The following is a 19,913-nucleotide window of genomic DNA, read 5'->3' on the forward strand; positions in this document are numbered from 1 at the left end:
GGCCAGCTTCCAATAACTGTAAGAACAGCAAAGTGCAGTAAAGGGTCTAAGTGAAAGCAGATATGACCTGCAGATGTGTGTGTGTGTGTGCGTGTATGTGCGCGTGCTTGTGTCTTGCTGGGCCTGAGAGCTGGGACATTGCCACTAAGCAGTGTGTGTGCAGTGACTGTGGGTCCAGACTTTGAGTAGATGGGAGGAGAGGCAAAGCTGTGAAGATCAAATATCTCATAAATCAAAGCCGTGGCACAAGTAAGCAGGGCCGTGGGAGCCCTTGGTGTGTGTGGGGCTCCAGCCCGGGTGGAGGGCCAGAGAGGATGCCAGGGCCCGGGGCCAGCTCCTACTGTCCCTCTCCTCTCCCTCTTTCACTCTTTTTTTCAACCTTTCCCACATCTCCTCTCATATTTTCACCCGACCTCTTCTCCTTTAATCTCCTCGTCCCTCCACCCTTCCTCAAATATCTCTCCACCACACTTCTCCTCCATGTTTAATTTCATCCCTCCCCCCTTCATTTCTCTCCTCGCTCCACCCCCCTCACACACTCTCACAGAGACGGCATTAAGACTAAACATCACATAGATAACCATCTCCACTCTCATTGTTCCAGCTCCTCCACTGTCTAATTACGCTGCAACTCTTGGTGAGCACGTTGTCACCGAGGTTTTAAATTAGTGGCTCAGTTTAATGTCACAAGCACATGTAACGTGTCACTTGGATAGTGTGTGTGTGTGTTGTGCATGAAGTAGGGGTGTGACTTCATTAAAACAAGCTATGATGTTAGTCACTTTTGCACTCTGTCTCTCTCTGTTAGTTTGGAGGTTGCATGTCACATGCAGGAGTAGATGTTATTCTTGCATGCTAGTGTTGTGCATCTGACTGAATTTGTTATTTTTGCACCAAATCCGTGTTTGTTGATGTGTTTGCATGTGTATGCACCGGCTTACATGTGTTGCTTGTTACGTTTGACAATATGCTGAGCAGCTGTAAAGCAGACACTGAGCCTGAGGCTCTGGAGCTGAATCCTCTTCCTCCTCAGAAACAGTGCAGATGCTGAGGAGGCTTCAGCACCGAGCTCATCCTCCTACAGTAGTGAGTTGTTGTCCCGGTATGCTCTGACCTCACTCACACCCAGCAGCTACTCCTCTGAGGGAGACTGTGTGACCAACAGGTGTGAATCAGACCCAGTTTTCATTCCTTCTTTCTAGTGCTTTGTTTTTCCGTCCTCCCTTGGCTTCAGTTTTCACAGTTTAAGCTCAGACTCCAGGTACAATTAGTGTGACTGAACAGATGTCACCCACGGTGCGCTGACAGTCCAATTGTTTTTTTCCCCCCCTCTTTCTCCTCATCCTGCTTGTCACGTTGGTTTCTCCTCAGCTCTACGTGCCCCAACACACACCTACTGCCATGAAAATAACTTTCAGAGTTTTACCAGTGTGCAGCATTCTCATCACAATCAAATATCGGCTCTCTTTTCAGATGATGCACAACCACCCCAGCTTTATGAAGAGTGGAGGAGTGGCTGCTTTAGATAAGGCAACTTCTGAAAAAGTGAGTTAGCTATGTGGAGTATGGAGTATTTAGTAGTATCACTTAATGATGATTAAGATGTGTCTTGTTAAAGGTGTTCAGAAATGGCCGTTTGTCCTGTTTGTCGCGCCTCCTTCTACGAGTTTCCACGAGTTGCCGCACGAGTTTACCCGAGTAAGGAAAACGAATTTGATTGGTCGTTATCGAGCAGGCGGGATATTCAATGTTTGGGACGAGACCGAGCTCGGTGTGTGTGTGTGTGTCTCAGACGTTTGATTGACTGATGACAGATCCAATAGCATTGGCTGATGAATCGTGAGCAGGCTGACGTATCATCCGTGCGCCACATTATATAATGCGAAAAAAACTACCCCACTTTCATCCCGGATTTACTCGAAAATAGAATTTTGCACAAAGTTTGGGCTACATCGTCTGATAGATGAGTTATTACACTAATTTTATGACCCATAGTGGAATCACATTCATTTTTCTATTCTGTACAGCTTTAAGTGTATATATGGTTTGTCTTTTCCTATGAGCCTCCACTCATGTTACCTTGCAGCTTTGTCGACCCCTCCTCATGCTCTTAGGTTATGGACAATACAAACAGAGGACACAGGTGTTTGTTTGAGTTTTATTCCATCATACTTCTTTGTTGATCCGCTCACTTGCCCGCTGAGCTTCCTTTTTATTGTGCAGTGTAGCATAGCAGTGAGTCTGTTGCTTAACAAAGGCCACATAAATGTATTAGCCATGGGTCATGAAGGAAATACGTTTTGTGAACGCCGGCCTTGTAAGAGCCCTAAGTGTACTGCAAAAAAAAAAAAAAAAAAGCGTTTTACTGAGCTTTTGTTAAGACACGTGTTTGGTAAGTGTGTGCATGCAGCAGAATGCCAACTGGAACGTCTGGGCGGTCGGTCGCTTTGCCGCGCCGGGGATGGAGAGCATGAGCAGCCAAACAGGATGTGTTGGGAAAAAAAACTCAAGAGAGAACTCAAGGTCAGTTCTGCTGCACACAGTTTATTGAAGAGCTGCAGGTTCTGGTTTCCTGCTCCAGTGTGACAGTCACAGTTTAGCTGTAATATATTACCTGGGTCGACTTAGGTTTTGTTTTATGCAAATAAAACCTAAATGGCGAAAGAATTAATTTGCTCAGTGCAGTGAAATCTTACACTTGTTCTTTGATCATGGTCTCTGTAGGAAGAAGGAAGAATTCCACTTTGTGTTTCTAATGGATACAAAGTTTGCAGACTCTTAGGGGACATCATTAGAAGTATTTTTAGCTTTAGACCCACAGACTTCTGCCTAAAATGCATTTTACAGTGACAGCTAAAACATTTTATGGCCTTCCCTCAGGATGCACAAAATGTGGTGCTAATATTACAAAATGCACAGACAGCCCCACCTCCACCTCAACACTTACACAGCAGCACTTCTCATACAAATGTTGCACAGTAGTGAGGAGCCGGTCTTAGTGTGATTGCAGGCTGTGGAGTGGGAGCAGTAAAGTTCTTCATGAACAAGACTGATTGATGGGTTCTTTTAAAAGTGCAGAGGACAGTCTCCTCCTCCAGTACATTCTGTACAGCTCTCCTCCCTTTATGTCCTTAGGCCGGGTTGATTCTGCTGCATTGAGCTGCACCATATCTGCTGGTGATGCTGTTAAGGGATAATAATGATCTGGCAGGAGCCCAAGTTCTATAGAATAATCTTATTACTATGGTTAGTTCAGTCTGATCTTCCTGAAGTTTGCCCTGCTGATGTCCATCCAAGGTCTTCCTCTCAGTCTTGTTTCCCCTCATCAGTGTCTGGAGCTCTGTTCCCAGAGGACCGCCCAGACCTCTGTGCTGCCCTGTCCTCACTCTGGGAAAGTGGCTGCACAGTTAGTCCAGTCATGTTATGAAAAAAGGTTGAACAAATTGCAACAGAACTAAACTCAACTGGTTTTGTATCCTCAGCATGTCCTGAAGAATCCCATTAGGGGAAAGTTTAGAAAAAGACCAAAATATAGCCCATTCATACACCTGTTATCATTTTTCTCACGTGAATAGGGTAACAATTTTAATCTTTAGATATCACCATGAAAATTACTGAGTTGATTACTTACATTAAGACAAACAAAAAATGTAGTGCAAGTTTTTTTTTAATTATTTGTTAACATGAGCAGACAGTGCATAATCTAATTACATATGGCTAATTTGCATACATACAAGAGATCTAAACATTGGGTATAGCAGGTGAAAATGTCTTGTTCAATCTTGTTGACATATTACAGTATAAAACTTAATATTAAGGTCTGAATGGAACCCCTCAATGCTACTCATGAGCATTAATACATAGAGACAGGGAGGAAGAACTTTAAACCAGTCTGCTGCAAGTCCTTCCATCTCTCTACCCCCCTTTCACAAACATCTCTCTCTCTATCATTAAAGGTGAAAATACCAAGAATATTTTTTTTAAAATAACTATTCGATCAAAACAACCATCAAAAGATAAGTGTCCTTCTGCTGGAGCTCCCTGATCTCAGCAGCAGCCTCCTTAAGAAAGGAGCATGTCATACCTGCTCCACTAAGGTGGCGGCCATCTTGAAAAATTGCAGCCATCGTGAAATTTCAAGTGGTTTCTTGTCAACCTTTGGAGTCAACTCATCCCAGTTTTCATGCTGGTACCACCACAGCACCTTTATATATACCCATACAGTCAAAATGTTGGAATTTATGTAAATTTGCTCATGTTACGTAACAAACAATTAAAAAAACTTGTAAAACATTTTTATTTGTCTTAATGTAAGTAATCAACTGGGTAATTTTCATGGAGATATCTAAAGCTTAAAACTTTTACCCTATTCACGTGAGAAAAATAATTAATAGGTGTATGAATGGGCTATATTTTGGTATTTTTTCTAAACTTTCCCCTAATGTTGAGGAAACAATCAGTTGAGTTTGCTTCTGTTGCAATTTGTTCAAGCTTGACCCCCATTTTGGCTTAAAATTACTGGACTAAGTGGAAGGCATACACCTTGGCTCCAGAGAAAAAGTCCCCACTTTTTAAAGTAGCAGCATCTTTGTCCTGACTCACTCAGTATGTCTGGACCACACTCAGATAGGGAGGTTCCCTGTTGATTAGACATTTAAATAGACTAATTAACTAGTCTATATGTGACTGAGAAAACACAAAACAATTTTATCGGAACCACAACAAATGCTTGATTTTTGGGTATTGAGGGTGGCTAACATTAACGCTAGCAACAGCAGCTCTCTTGCCTTGCAGATCAACATTCATATGACTGGTTATTTTTTCCTCCAGTCGAGTGGTTAGATGTCAGTTTATTCTAACAGCCTACATACAATCTTAATTTAAATGCTGTCAAACTGTGATGATTTTACGAGGTGTCATCTTGTCCCACTTTGCTGCTACAGTACAACATCCAGACATTATCCAGGCTTGCTGTCTGCCAAGGGTATGTTACATTATTAAAGTCATAATAATTAGTTGAACTGACTTCAGGTTTTGGTGCCGACTAGTAAGATCAGCATGGATTTATTGTTTCATCGACTAATCGCACATATCCCTGTGCTCAGCATGACTTGTTTTGACTAGAAGCCAGATGCAAGCCAATATGAGCAGTCACAGGCAATGGGTCTTATCTTCAGTGATGTAACTTTCTGAAAGAGGCTCCCTCAGCTCACTGCACTCAGGGAATAGATGAAAATAAACAGAGGAATAGATCTTAAGCTATACCACAAGAGTAGAAAAATGAGACTGCAAAAAAAAAAAAAGAGAGAGATGGAAAATATATATCCCTCTGCTCAGTGTGTCCCCTTGTTGTTATGAGGGTAATGAAAGAGATAGAAGATGGCAAGGAGTCTTGTCTGTATTAAACATGGGTGTATTCGCCTTGTGGTTAATGTCAACTGTGGCTAAGGTACCTGGGTCTCCAAGGGGTTGCCGAGTGAGAGCACTGTTACTGTGATTAAAACGGTGGAGAACAGCCAGAGGGTGATAGTTGGCACAGATTCTGCTCCGTCTCCTCCCCCTCTATTTCACCCTCCATCCCTCTCCTCTCAGTGCCAGCTGTCAGTTATGTCAGTCAGTGTGCTAATGATGCTCCCTTCCAGAGCTCACAGAACACTGATACATCTGCCATGCCCAAATATCTCTCTATTCACATGTAACCTGTCCACAAATGGCCCACTTTAGTATGCTGGGGTTTGTGATCCGTAAACATGCACTTTTTTTTAGTACATTACTGTCTCCTGTGTGTGTCATGCTGTGGTCATTAATCCCACAACCCTGTGTCTGTTTCAACACAACACACCTGTGTTCACCCACATTTGACCCGTTCCTGCCACACTGCTGACCTGGGATGTCGCTGTCCAAACAAGAGCCAGATGTGCCACTTATAAGTCCCACATGTTACACATTGCTAATAATTGTGTGCATTTACAGTGTTAACGTTTACGCTTAAGTTTCTGCTGCAACATTTCCATTTAAAGGGATAGTTCAACATTTTGGCAAATTGACCTATTGCCATAATCCCTATAGTCATAGCAGTAGGTTTGTTACCTTTAATTCTTGGTGCAAGCTATTTTTAGAACAGCGGAGCAGAGCCGTGAGCTGCTCAGAGCTACGCTACGGAGGCTCATGGGATTTCTTGGTTTCCCTCATCAAACTCATCAAATACACAATCCAACAACTCCACAACGCTCTGGTGAACAAGTTGTGACCTGCACATTCACCACGCTATGAGATAATAACAGAACGTTACCAGACAGAGTTGTTTTAAAAGTAAATTCATGCGAAACCGCTGATTCACGTTCCCGTCTGGGGCAGTTTTTCTGCATTTACCTCGAAAACAACATTTGATGAGTTTGATGAAGGAAACCAAGAAATTCCATTAGCCTCCGTATAGCTCTGTGCAGCTCGCAGCTCTGCTCTGCACCGACAATTAAAGGTAACAAATCTACTCCTAAAACTGTAGGGATTATTGCAATAGGCCAATTTGCCAAAATGTTGAACTATCCCTTTAAGCTCCAACCCGCCAAGCAGTCTGTCACCTGTCTGTTACTCTCCTTTATTTAGATATTAGTAAACCCGTGAAATCTGCAAATAATGCGTGTTGATAGTTGAGCGGTGCCTAATGAACAAAAAGCAGGTCAAAGTGTTTTAAACATCGCACCTTTCCTGCAAGCTTTCACACACCTTTCATCAGCTCCTTTAGTTTTTATGTGTGCAATTTGCACAATGTCACTCCCAGGTTATTTAGAGTATTTACAAGTTATTTGTCTTGTGTTAAAACGTTGATAATAATATGACATTTGCATACAGAAGAAACTGTTCTGTATGCGGAGCCTGTCAGTGTTTTTGTTAGATGTTTATTGGATGCAGTCAGTTGGGAGTTGCTAACATCATCTAGTAAATAAAGCAACAGCATTAAAAATGTGTTGTACCTAGTGTGGTTCTGACAGTTGGTGATCAAGTGTGAACCGGACAAATATAGAAACAAAGTAAAGGTTTCTAAAAGAGTACAGCGAATCAAAAAAGAGAATACAGCCAGAATCACTGGAATATGTAATGACCACAAGTTAAAAGCTTGAATTTAGAAATGAGACCATACTCTACTGAAATCCTCTACCCATTAGTGCTAAACAGTGTTAGCATATTACCACTCATGTGTGTGAAACGATCATCCCAGTGAAATGGCTCAGCACCTCTTAAATTGTGTTAACGTTTTGGTTTGTTTTGTACATTTTCTCCGTTTCAGTGCTCCCTTGGCCAGACCAGCGCTGGATCCCCGCTGGAGGAGGGCCTGCACCTCTGGACCTGGACCCGTGTGCTGACAGCATCTGTGGGATCTCTGCAGCTCTTCACACAACAGGTCCAGACTCTTTCTTCACACTGACACTCAGTTGGCTTTGTCTTCGTTGTCCTCTTTCCATTAAGTCTGACACTCACCTTTCATTTGAAAAGGTGCGTCCAGAAAGCTGCCTCTAATGCATGTAAGAGGAGAGGAGCCTGTGTGCTGGCCTTTCTTTTCCTATTTTTAGGTGTTTGCCTGTGATTATTTGAAACTCGTGTTTTCCCACCGGCTGACAGATTTACTCGCCTTTCCTCTCATACATTTTCTCCCTTCGTCTTCCCCCCATTTGTCTTCATCCCTCTCCTCACCCTCTCCAAAAGGTCACCAGTATTAGTGTTTGAATTCTCCATGGCTAAGTTATTCATTTGACCTTGCCATCTGTCAGTACAGTGCCGTTCTCCTGGGTCAGCCACATGAGACTCTTGTTATGGTTCCAGGGGTCAAAGGGGCAAAATGGATATCCTTTCAAATTGTTTCTACCCCACAACCCTGAATTTTGTTTGCATACATGTGTATGTGAGTCCTGTACCTGGTACGTACGCCATTAGAGCCATATCAAGGTATCAAAGGCCGCAGTGCTGCTGGGAATGATGAATGGCTGCCAGGTGCGGAGGTCCATGTGGTAATCACCTCAGGTAAGGGCTTTTAGCCCCGCTGGCGCGAGAACAGAAAGGGTTAAGTGGCTATGGCGGCTACAGCCTCCTACAGCCTCCTAGCCCTCCGTCGCCCCTGGCAGCAGCTCATCAGCTTATTCCCTAACATCTCCAAAGACCCGTGTGGAGGAGGGTTAGGATCAGGCAGCGAGCAGCGGGGGAAATGGAGACGAGGCTTAATTTCCTCCAGACTAGAAGAGAAAGCGGGGAGAATGACTTGGCCAGCTCCTTGCCCCCCCACCCCCACCTCCCTGCTGTCCTGGGGCAGCAGTCAGCTGGTGGAGCAGCCCTGTCTGCTTGTCAACCTGTGTCAACATCACCGCCGCCCTTTGACCCTTTCCACTTCCCCGTCATGCAGGGGAGGACTCGCTAAGGTTATATGAGTGCAGATTTAATGTATGAATAACCTTGTCCTAGGAAAGTGTCAAAGGTGTCTGAGTCAGACCTCCCAGTCACCTCCGACCCCCCCTCCCTCCCTCAAGTTTCACCACAGTTCACCAGCAAGTCAAGTAGTGTAGAGAGAACGGAGAGAGGAGAGAGCTCATAAAAGAGACAGTGCTACATGCTGTCATCATCACACCTGTTTCTAAAAGGTTCTTGGTCTCTAATGTGCACAAACTGCAGCACTCAATAGCTGCTAAGATCAATGGCACACTGTCTCCAGTGCTGCTTCACATCATCACAAAATGTTAGTGCTGCAGAGGAGAGAAGCAGCTCAGTCGCTCCCTCTACAGCACCTTCTCCTCTGTGGTGACCGTCTGTCTGTTCATCTTGTACTCTGGCTTTAAAGTGAGGTGTCTGGAAGGCATGGCCGGCCGGGGGGGTCACGGCCATCAAAGGTCGATCAGCTTTAATGCTCCAGTTTCAGATGGAGGCCACTGGTTACAGAACTGTGTGGAGAATCAGGTGATTGGTTTTGTGTTAAGCTCCTCTCTCGGGGATTAATTGAAAGTATTTGTCAGTGTGCTGATTTTGATGCTGTTTAGGGTAATCATCTCTTTCAAGTTATTTCTTCTCAAATGAAAATGAGTCATCTATAAATACTCCTGCCCTTCCAGAAAAAGAAGAAACACTGGGGTTTTGCTAGATGAAAATCAGTCACTCTGCACCACAAAACACACAGGCTCCTACATCCACTGTATTCAGACTGACACGGCTTCTATAAATAGTCGCACAAACACACATTCTCTCATTCTCACTCCCTCCTTTTTCTGTCTCTTTCTCTCGCTCTCTGTCTCCTGCCTCCTCATGTGGCCAGACATGGGCTTGGTCCCCACAAAATTCAATTTGCTGTCTAATTCCATATCAAAAACATGGTCAAAGCTCTGTGTTTGTCGAGCGCGACACAAACAAGCAAGGACACAGTCTCAGCGTGGCTCCTCCCGCAACCTCATTATAGCTGTGCCCTCAAGTAACAGATTTGTCCTTAATTGGTGAGTTGTCCTAATTGACTTTAGCTAATTTATGGATTAGATTATTTTTACCCTCTTTCCTAATTGAACCATAACTTTCATGTGTTCCCCTGGCTGACTGGGTCGTGGGTAATTGGCGCTGAGTGCTCTGAGTTGTGTGTGTCTGTGTGGAAGCTGCAGGTTTTGCACCATCGCATTCAGTTATGCACAGCATCCATACAGAAAATGAATCCAATAAGAGCAACACGGAGCAGAAAACAACAGCAGCACCTGAGCGGGAGAAAACAGCAGGAGCGTCCATTTCTCAGGCTGATGGAGTGTAGCACCTCGGGGTGCTAGTCCATCTAGATACGTATTGGTTATTGGAGTGTTTATGTCGGTGCCGCTGCCGTATTAACGTAGCTCAGCTGCTCCAAGGTACCGGGGATGAAGTGAAAGAGCGCACAAGGGAAAGTGCAAAGAGGGGATTAGAGTGAAAAGCTTGAGCTTTTAAGAATTGTGATAAGCAGGAACCTTTAAATCTGTGAGGCGTACAAAGACGATGCACCACATCTGTATCACCTGAGACGGCTTCTGATGCCACTTGTGTGATTGAATGCAGTGTTTCCGCTAGGATTTTTTGAAGTAATGGCGGTAACACCCCCACCCCGTTGACGGTGGCAATCCTCCCTCACCCTATAATAATTCTGTATATATGTTCATTGATAAACAGAGCGCTAGTCCTTTTCCACTAGCGTGACACGGCTCGACACAGTTCTAATCAGGTTTTTTAAAAGTTTTTTTTCTTTTTTAGTTTTGCTTTTCCACTAGCACCCGAATGTGACATCCGACAAGAATCAAACCCACTAAGTTTAAAAACACAGCAGCAGCGCCCACTGAGACTGTTGTTATTCTTTCACCTGAGTTAAAGGGACCACGAGGAGTTTTGGAAAAGCGAAGCGTTTTCACACTACATTTATGAGCCTCCGCACCGTGAAATTCTTTGACCGGCACAAGACAGACTCATGTTTTCATTCATCAAGAATTAAAGTCAGAGGTTCGAAGATGATCACATACCGTCGTAGTTCCGACCATAAACGGCGATTCGGCGGCGTTATTCTCATGACTCGCCACAAAACCGAAAGTAAAGAAAGCTGGTCGGCTCGACCAGCATTTCCACCACCACTAATAATAACAACATAACACATAGAAAATGGGTGTGTGGGTAGCGTAGATTCATCCACATTAACGTGAGACTTTTTTATAACCAAATAGAAACTCCTCGTTGTCCCTTTAACGAGATGTAGCGTGTAACGAGAAAAAAGAGAGCGAGACGACGCGGCCGTAGCCGCCGTGATAAGGAGCTAAGGAGGAGCTGTGAAGGACTCAGCTGTGATGGAAAATGACCTAAACTGAGTCGAGTAGAGCTGTGGAAGTGGAAAGGTTTGCAAAGTCATGGTAACTGGTAGTAGAAACCCTGATGTACATTGTTTTAACATCTAGAAAAATTTAATTATCTTAAGCTAATACGTCTACCTTTTCTCCGGTAGACTGGTGCCTGGGTGCTTGACGTTAAGTCACTTTCAAGGCCGTGCTCTTGCCAGTGTCTACCCCCCAAAATAATAGATACTGAGCAAGATAGTTATCTGAAGTTTACCCTAGTACTCGCAAATACCCGACCCAGTTCAGGACTCTGCTGTGAAGGTGGAGACATGCGGCGGTGGTGTATTTGTGACAATAAAAAAAAGAAAGAAATTTGAAGGAGCGGCGGCTAGGATTTGAGAATGGCAGCCCACCACTCCTAAATACTGTAGAGGAAACACTGGAATGTAAAGAATCTTATACTGTATATTCCCAGATTTTCCACAGAAGTCATGCTCAGTGAAGTTTTTGCTCCTGCAGGCGGTTTAGAGACGAGTCCAAAAAGATTCTTGGCAGCCTCTGAAGATTCTCACTTATCCAGGTCATGGTTATCCAAGAAGAGTTGAATCGAGGGCAGCTGGACTGGGTTGTCTAACCAAGCTGGGCTCAAGTGTTTGTTTCACTGTATTTACATTCAGCTTTCTCTTTCAAAGCCTTGACCCCTGTCAGAACAAGCCTGCAGCAGCTCTGCTTCTGTTGCTCTGTACAATACACCTACCTATCTTTTGAATGTTAATCATAATGTCTGACTATACTAAAGAAACGCGGTGGTTTTTTTGATGTTGTGGGAGAGGTTAAGTCGTAGGAAGTGTTGCTTATATTACATGCAGACAGCTGTGTTCTAATCACTATATCGTTTTTTTCATTTTGTGGGTGAGTGTACCACAGTGGAAGAAGAATAGGGAACTATACAAAATGAAAACACCGGCCTTGTACTCACAATGGTAGCAATCAGCTGAACCACCACACACAACCACTGCAGTGAAATTATTGTTATGAAAATAGTGAGTGGAGAGAAACACAGGGATTACAAGACACCTGCCCAATCAGAGGCTCAGGTATAATGATAAATCCTGGGGAATAGAAAATCCTCGGCAAGTGGTGGAAACTGTGCTGCATTCTGTCTCCTGCTTCTGCATGAACTGTACATGCATGCTATTATTTTGTTGAATATGTGTGTGAGTGTATTGTGTGTGTTTGTTTGTCAGCCTGTGTGTGTGTGTCTCAAAGTTCATGATGGTGAGGAGAGGAGGTTGAGACTTGTCAGGGATGAAAGTGCCACATCTCTCCTCGGGGCTGTCAGCCTGTTACCAGGTGTCACATCAACTCCTCTCGCCCACCTGCTTTCCAGCCTCCGCCAGACCGCTGCCACACACACACACACACACACACACACACACACACACACACACACACAAAAGCTGCTGATGAGAATAAAATGAGCATAAAGGAAGAGGTAGTCAATAAAGGGAGGTAAGAGATGGAGAGATAGTGATGAAAACAATCATAAATGAACAGCTACTGTACCATCACCTCTCCAGTTAAAGCCTGTAGCTAAATGATGGTGTAACTCCAGCCATGTCACCGTGTCGCTCTGAGTCGTCCTCTATAACAAAGGCACCGATTGTCTCAGATGAATTTTCTTTCAGTCATGCGTTCTCATTCAAGCTGCTGTAAATCTGGCTCAACATTTCCTGCAGATGTTTCACAATAAAAGCCTTCAGGTAGGAGTAGAAATGATAATGTACCCTGAACAGCTGAAAGGGCTGTAATTTGAAACAGATGGAGGAAGTATTGAATTTGCATCAACAGCAACAATACATTAACATGGCAAATGGGAGCAGCACCAACATCAGGGAAGCTTCTAAAATAAACATGATGAGATTTACAGGAATTAGGAGCAAAGCCCTGTCTGTAATAATAGCCCATGAGTCTCCTGTAGAGGTAAATAAAGGTCTCAACAGGCAGGTACTAGGCTTCTGCTATTCTGTCAATATGACACTTACAGTACCATCCCATGATCTTCCTTTATCCCAGTTTGACTCTGCTCACAGTTAAGACAGGAAGAAGTGGAGTTTACACAAACGGCACCATCCAGCCAAAATCCAAATAGATGTTGAGGTTTTTGGTTCCACAACAATCTAAAAATACTTAGTTTGCATGGAAATGTTGAAGAGCGAGACCGGGCTTTACCACACGGGTGCTTTGTTTAGGTATGTGAAGAGCAGAGAGCAGGGTGAGGGTGGGAGAGATTAGGCAGCAGTGGATGAGAGGAGAGCGAGGTTGAGAGGGAAGGGTTCGATATCAAGAATGAGTTCACATTTGGAAGCGATAACAAAATAATTGGAATTGATAACAGTATGGCAGAATCGACAGGCATCAATAGCTTCTGAGATGCTCCACTGCAGCTATCGCGCTGCTCATTTAGCTGTTTTTTGGCAGGCAGACATGATTACTTTGGTGTAAACAAATACCACGCAAAATTTAAATATGACAGAGTCCTTATTGTAATACACTTAATCAGCAGTTAGCTTGCTACAGTATAACACAATCAATGTTTTATTGATTTCTCTTGGTTTATTTTTATTTCCCACTGATATGGAGCTAAATCAATTTCAGAAGTCGCAAAGAGAAAGGGTAATTAAAAAAAGGGAGAACAGAGCTTTAAGAGGGTCTTTTTGTTTCTGGAGGCCTGGAAGTCTGGAAGTCTGCTGCTCTCCATCTCTCCATCTCTCTCTCTCTCTGTCTCATTGTCTCTCTCTAACAATCTCTCAAGGTTTCTGTGACTGCCTCTCTCACGCTCTCCCTCCTAAATCTGTGCCCTTGTTAACACAAGGGCTTTTTGCGTAGGATGGGAGAGATTCCGTCCGTCAGGCTTCTCGTCTCTCCTCCTCTTCCTCCTCTCCCAAAGTGACTCACAAACAAGTAAACGCACACAACAGGAACCATTCCCCTACATCCTTCCCCCCCGGTTCTGTCGACAAAAAGAAACGGACAGAAATAGACAAAAAGGGAAATAGTGAGAGCCACCTCTCACAGCTATTTGCTGAATTGTACAGCTTCAGATGCTGACAGGCCTTTATCATTAGCTTTCATTCTTCTGTCTTGCCAAAGGATCATTTTATATTCGGAGCCAGGCTCCATGTGGGGGGACTAAATCAATTCCAAATTATTGCACCTCTCAATAACTGATGGCTATGTCTGGGCAGAGGAGAAATGATTAATGATGATACTATGGACAATATGAGTAAGACACACACTGAGACATTATCGCTGCATGCCGACAGACACACACACTGAAGATATAACTGTGTGTGTGTGTGGTAACTGGTGGTGATTACTGGGGGGGATAGAGACATCACAGCTCATTTTAGTGCTTAAGCCTATAGTCCTCGCTGTGTGTGTTTATTGCTCTCATAATATGTTGTGGAGCTTGCAATAACAGACCCAACATAATGCAGGTGATTCCACTATACAATATGTTATAATTCATCAATTAGAGCTGTCAGGAGAAAGTGAAGACCCAAGCAAAGACTAACAGCAGCGTCGGCAGGAGTCAGTCCTCTAACACACTGTAGTGTGTTAATGCCTCAAGATTAATCATTGTGTTGAGAAATATATTGTTCATCAAACCAAAATGCCAAACAGTGTGACACTCAGTGTGACAGTTTGCTGCTGAGCATTCAGCATTCTGCTGGCTTCACTATTCTAATGTATTACATTGGTGATGTGCTAGAACGCTTACCTTTTGCTTTTCATAGCACAAAACACCAAGGACAGCCAACACATATTAACCTTAACCCCCTAACCCTAACACAATACAGCAACAGATACACAGTATGACTTTGTGCCTGATTTAGCAGCTGTTGATTTGCTAATCTAATATCAGCCCATTACAAGATCAGTGTAATAATACTCCCCTTCCCTCCAAATACAGTAAGGAATACAAGTTTTGTTTTAAATTAATGTTTTCATATGCAACTTCTGTTCCTGTGGATGCAGGACGGCAGCGGTGAAACTAGATCAGAAACAGACCAGATCTGGGTTGTGAGATTTCACAAGAGGGTGTTGCTGAGATTGAAACAGCTCTTGAACAAAGTTAATTTTCTTCTGATGTGTTGTTTTGGAAATACCATTTTAGTGTCAGAATGTTTGCAACATCTGTGACTCATGAAAAATGGGTCCAATATTTGTCTTGTTGACTGTGTGGTTTAAGAATAAGTCATAATCTGTGATCACATTCACTTCTCCCACTGGAGTGAACAGACCCAGACCTGGTCTCCTGGAGGGACGGGGGGGTGAGACAGTTGTGCTCTCTCCTCTTTTCTCAACTGTCTCTGGTACAGCTGTAGTTTATGAGAATGTTGTGACTTGCGCAGGTACAGTATTTAAAGAGCCAGTGTGTAGGATTTAGGGGGATCTATTGGCAGATCAACAGAATAATCTTTTCATTTGCATTTAATCACCAGGAGCTAAGAATCATGTTTTCATTAGCTCCTCACATCTACATGTCTACTCACCACTAGATGCCACTAAATCCAACACACTGGCCCTTTAACTTCAACATGATGTTAGTCAGAAGAAAATTACCAGGATCACAAGAGTTGGTGTAATTCAGCCTTTGGGAAATATTAATATCTGTGCCAAATTTCAAAGCAATCCATCCGATAGTCATTAAGGCGGTGTGGGATAGTCACAGTTTGTGCTTCTGGTGCATTCACATTCCAGTCACAGAGCTAAGCATCCACTTCTAGATATCCAGCTTTGTTTGAAATACCCAAAAGATCATTTAACAGCGCTTACTGCTGTTCTGAAGGCATTTCCAAAATCCTTAGACTCTTCCTACCATCTGGATGAAAAACTGTCCTGTCTGGTACACAATAGTCAAGATTTTTAGAACGTTTTTGTTATTTGCAACTCGTTTTTTTCTCCATCAGAATGAGTACTTGCCTCTCACTCAAATGTAAATACATGGGCAGCACAGCCGGTGGTCCAAACACCAAACAGACCAACTGACATTATCATCCCTGAGCATGTCATTAGCATCTCATCTAACGTACTACCCTGCTATGTTTATTCACAGTCTTAGGTTAAGGTGACGACAAAGTGCACACAGTGTAGATATTTTTAAGTTGTGAAACTATGCATTTGGAAAAACATAACTGACTTGTACAACAATCAAAGTGTCAAACGGGAAAAAAAAGTCAGACGGAAACAGTTTAAGGGTTGAAAGGTCTGAGGTACAGTAAAGGGAGAACACACGTGTTTCCCAGCATCACTAGACAAAGCAGTGTACTGTAGGTGTCAATAAATCAACAACATGTTGCTGCAGGAGCAACCTGGTTATTCACATCTACTCTAAAATATGTAATATTCCTTATAGCATATACAAAATTTAAAGTATTCACCATACTTTTAATTAATTACCAAAATGAGCTGAATATTTGGTTACATTATTAGCGTTTAATTTATAACAGTGCTCTATTCAATTGCACATGTTCGTGCAAGCATGTCTGTGCCCTGAGAGGCAGAGGCACAGGGCACATAACCATAACAGAATATGAGTATGAGTTCTGAGAGTTTCCAATTAGGCCACAAAGAAATTCTCCCTGTCCTCGAGATCCCAGGGTGTCATGTTAGTGGAAAAAATTAAAGAGCAAATTACTGGAGTTGATTAATGACCAGACTAAAGTTCAAAATCAAGAATTCAACTTTTAAATACAATAGTTAAAATCCATTCATACAGTACCCAATCCTTTAATTGGTTGCAGTTGATGATGGAAATTTGCAGGTATAGTTTTCCTGGCCATGTGTCTGGGGTCGTGTCCATGTGTTTTTGGAGTCATGATAGAATTCCACATCATCAACGACATTCACAAACAGAAGGAAGTCAGTCACTCTCCCGATCTCTTGAGTTAACCAGTTTGAAGAGCTTATCCACACATTAAGAAGACTAAGCTATGTTATGGTAAAACCATGGCCAGTGATAATGCAGGAGAACCTGGTCTGTTGTTTGTTGTCTGTTGCTCTGACAGGAAAGGAGCCAGAACAGTGGTGCAGGCGAGAGAGAGCAAATCTAATGTGACCAGAGGTTTTATTGAAAAGGTTCGTCATGGGTCGCAGGGTTGTGGCGTACTGTACAGTACATGCTGCGTCTGTGGGTGGAGATGGAGAAGACGTTAAAAACAGAATGTAGCCGACGCGTGCAGCTCCGCATCCACACTGCAAGAGAACGTACTGCAGCGAGTCGCTGTTCCAATTATTTGTGTACTGGTTTTAGGCTTCAAACCTTGGCTGTCTGTAATTAGCTGCATTGAAATTGCATTGCCTCAGCTTGTCTATAATAAGAGAAAGGCAGCATACACTGTGCACAAACCAAATCACCTGCAATTACCACCCACAGTCTCAGCTATTTATCTCTTGACTTCGACCAGACCAGCGCACAAACACACAGAACATCCATAGAGATGCATCTAAATAACTACTACTGCTCATACATTTGGGCAAAAATGTATAAACACACTTGCTTACAAATCTAAGATCTTTGTACAAAGAGCTACTGTCACGCCCACAGCCCAAATGGCTGTTTTGTGTTGTCAGTCATTTATTCCCAAAACATACACTTACCCGCTCTGACAAAGAGTTCCATCTTTTATTATCTTGCCGCACAACAAAGCCCAAATTCATGTGTGCTTTCTATCTTACTCATAATCTTCCTCACAGCACTCAGGCTGCACTCTGGGGAGTCATCTCAAAACAGTAAGCGCAGCCCCGCGCGAGCACAAAGTGTGCTGTGTTCGCTCGTGCACGTACGCACACACACACACACACACGGTCACACTCACGCTCCCTGATGCCTCCTTCCTGGAGCAGTGGATAGCCGGTGATAGTAGCCATTGAGAGGAGCAATGTTCCCCATCTCTGTGCTGTGCTGTTATTACATTAGCAGCTCTGATTTTATCCCCTTCTCTCTTTCTTCACTTCTCAACCTCTTTGCTTTAACACTCTATTTCTCCCCCCTATCTGTCTATCCATCTACCTCCCTCTGTTCCTCCTTCCTTCCCACTCTGTTGTGATTTAGTGCTTACAGTGTTTACTCTCCGATGCAGCTCCAGAAACCGGGGAAATTATAACTCTAACCCAGGCTGAGTCTCTCTCCAAATTATGGCCATTGATTTGTGTCTTTATTATATCTTCAGTGGAACCTTGTTCACCAGCATCACCAGATCCTAACACTGAGTGTAGCTCAACACTGCCATCCAGTGATGGTTCAATTCACTGATGCATAACAAAGAGAGTGAGGGCAGAGTGTTTTTTTTTTCCTTTCTTGCCTTTTTGCTTTTGCTTCTTTCTTTTTTTCCCTGTTTATGTGACACACACAGTGACAGTTGTACGTTTCTCGCTATGTAGACTTATTTTATATGAGACCATAGTGCCGGGCATACATGAGTATACTGCTTGTTAACTGCACTGTGGCTCAGTTACAGTCACCGATGTCAATGCAACTGAGGAAAAAAACATTTGGTACATTTTTGTGGAACCTCAAGGTGAATGAGTTAAGGGTCTCTCTATGCCCCCCCCCTCCTCTCCTCCTCTCTCTCTCTGTGGTGGTTTACATTACCCTGAGCAGAGCGGTGTGGAGCCGAGTGGCGGCCCGCGGCTGCCTGAATGCAGGAATGCCCTGGCCATCTGCTGCACATTAGAATTAGACCTCCAGCCCAATTCAATTAGCAGCCCGAGCCAGTGCCACTGATTGGGCAGAGGGGGGAAGGCTACAGTCAGCCACTGGCCCACAGTAAACATGACAGAGTAACACGTGAAGGGTGAAAGAGGCAGAGGCAGCGTGGAGCTAAGAGCACAGGAAACAGAGAATGAGCAAAAAACAAATGAAACGTTTCTAAATGAATCCTTCTGAGGAATTAATCATGGTCGAAAAATATCTGAAAAGTAAATGGAAACAATTGGAAAATTAAAATAAGCGACTGTTGGTGGATATGCCTGTGGTCATGCCACATGTTTCTGCAGCAATTTATCACCCCATGGCCAAACTCAGCAGACATCATGATTACTTAAAAAAATAGACCCAAATTTTTTGCGAGTTGGAAGTACATTGTCTTTTGCTCTTGAAAACCATGCCAACACAGATTCAACAACAACAACTGTGGTGACAGAAGAAACAAAGAGCCTCCCAAAACAAGACTTCTGCCAACTTCTGAGCAAAACAAGAGGAAATAGACAAAGCTGATTGAATAAAGGGGGAAAAAGGGCCCTTCAGATAAGCATCTTGTTCGCCTTCATAATATTTGGACTGAAACAGATGGAAACAAACCTGTCACTATGCAAAGCAAAACTTGTGATGCTGCTACTTTCCCAACTTTGATGGGCAAATTAAAAATCTAAAATAAACTCGAGCCAGTCAGAGTGTGTCAGCGGGAAGACGTGCAACCATCTAACATGATCCTAATTGCACTAATGACTCAAAACCATCCTCTGTTTCATAGGTCAGTAGTGTTTTAATCAAAAGCAGCATATTAGATGCCTCATAAATCATCCATGCAGCTCTTTTTATTTGTGTGACCTTTTTCCATAACAACAAATGATTGCAAGGACATCCCACCTATGAATTAGAGTGATTTGATAGAGGTGTGTGCGTGTGTGTGTGAGAGAATCATTTTGTGTGAATAATCTACTGGCACAAACCTTGGTCTAATTGGAAAACAGGCCTGAGGTTGTATAAGATTTTTAGAGCACAGGAAGGCACACACACATGCACACACGTCGCACACACACACCTGCATGTGATGATAACAGCATCTTACTCACCCCCAAATACAAACATATACAAAAAAACGCACATGTGGCACACATAGCTGTACACAGACCTGCCTAATCTGTGTAATCTTCACAACATATATACATGCTAGTGCTACACACCCACATCCACACACTGCAGCAGGACTCCGACTTCTAGTGGAACAAACTTTCTCATATGTTCTCGATGCTGTCAAATATGCTCAGAGCCCTTGGAGACATAATGCACAAAAACACTGGCTCATATAAACA

The sequence above is a fragment of the Trachurus japonicus genome, chromosome 18, assembly GCF_045865225.1.
Source record: "Trachurus japonicus isolate A0001 chromosome 18, Traja_1.0".
In the NCBI taxonomy this organism is placed as follows: Eukaryota; Metazoa; Chordata; class Actinopteri; order Carangiformes; family Carangidae; genus Trachurus; species Trachurus japonicus.